This window comes from Alligator sinensis, unplaced genomic scaffold (assembly GCF_000455745.1).
Source record: "Alligator sinensis unplaced genomic scaffold, ASM45574v1 scaffold573_1, whole genome shotgun sequence".
Lineage (NCBI taxonomy): Eukaryota > Metazoa > Chordata > Crocodylia > Alligatoridae > Alligator > Alligator sinensis.
In genome coordinates, this window is record NW_005841877.1 from 2,683,459 (window position 1) to 2,684,509 (window position 1,051).

The 1,051-nt window shown below is 47.4% G+C and overlaps 1 protein-coding gene across 3 annotated transcripts in view; it reads left to right on the forward strand.

The window, feature by feature from the left end:
- Window positions 1-1,051, forward strand: part of ITGA1 (integrin subunit alpha 1) — a 133,850-nt gene that overhangs the window by 70,216 nt on the left and 62,583 nt on the right. The window lies entirely within an intron of this gene.

A 1,051-nucleotide genomic window follows, 5' to 3' on the forward strand; every position in this document is an offset into this window, starting at 1 on the left:
CTACATTTTCCAGGCTCCCTCCCCTTCCTCCAGTTTCTACTTCCTGTCCCTGCTACTGGGGGCAGGGCAACACAGCTGGAGGGGGCCAGAGGGTGTGAGCTCCATGCAGAAGGGGTGTGGGCTGCTCATGCTGCACGTGTAAAATAGAGAAGTCAGCCTGACTGCCATGCAGGTGGGTGCATAGCTGCGTGGGACATGTGCAGCATGGAGATCTAGAAGTGGGCCATGCTAAGCTGCCTGAACAGTGGGGGAAAGCTCAGGGATGGGGGCAAGCAGCCTTTTGGTCTATTGTCCACATCTCATGAAGCCTTCAGGACTGTGGCCTGTGTTGTGTGTGGCCCCAGGCAGCCCCCAGGTTGAATAAGTGGCCCTGGCATATAACACATAAAAAAAGAGCATTTTTGTCCCAAAAACATATAATCATTGGCCCATCCCACGATGTGATCAGGACTGATACATTCACTTTCACTGAATATACTGAAAGTAGTCATCACATGTAGGATTATTACATAACTTAACTTGGGATGTAATTTGTGAATGCTTGGAACTCTTTATGCGGGGTGGAAAGTTGAAAGCAACAGACACTATGCCATGGCTTTGCTTTACTATATGTGGCTGCTGTTTAAGAAAAAGAAAACCTGAGCCACGGGGGCAAATCTGTTTTCATTGAAGAATGCCTTTGAATAAATTTAAGCTAGAAATTTGAAAAGGGTTTTTATCTACTGGAGGAATTCTGGAATTAGCCTCTTAAGAGCAGTCATGAGAGCAAACAATCTAACTGTTTTCAAGATAGAACTTAATAAAAGTATGAAAGGATTTACAATGTTATGGTTGGACTTGATAACCCTAGCAGTCCCTTCCAACCCTGCATTCCTATAGGGTGCACATGAAATTAGTGTGCCTGAATAAACTCTAGTGTAGTTTGCACCAGAGTTTATTCATCCCAGAAGCATCGTTTACATGTGCTCCCAGGATTGCAATATGATGAGCAGGAGGGGCACAGCCCCAGCTGGCAAGTTGCCGCGGGGGGGGGGGGGGGCGGGGGCGGGGG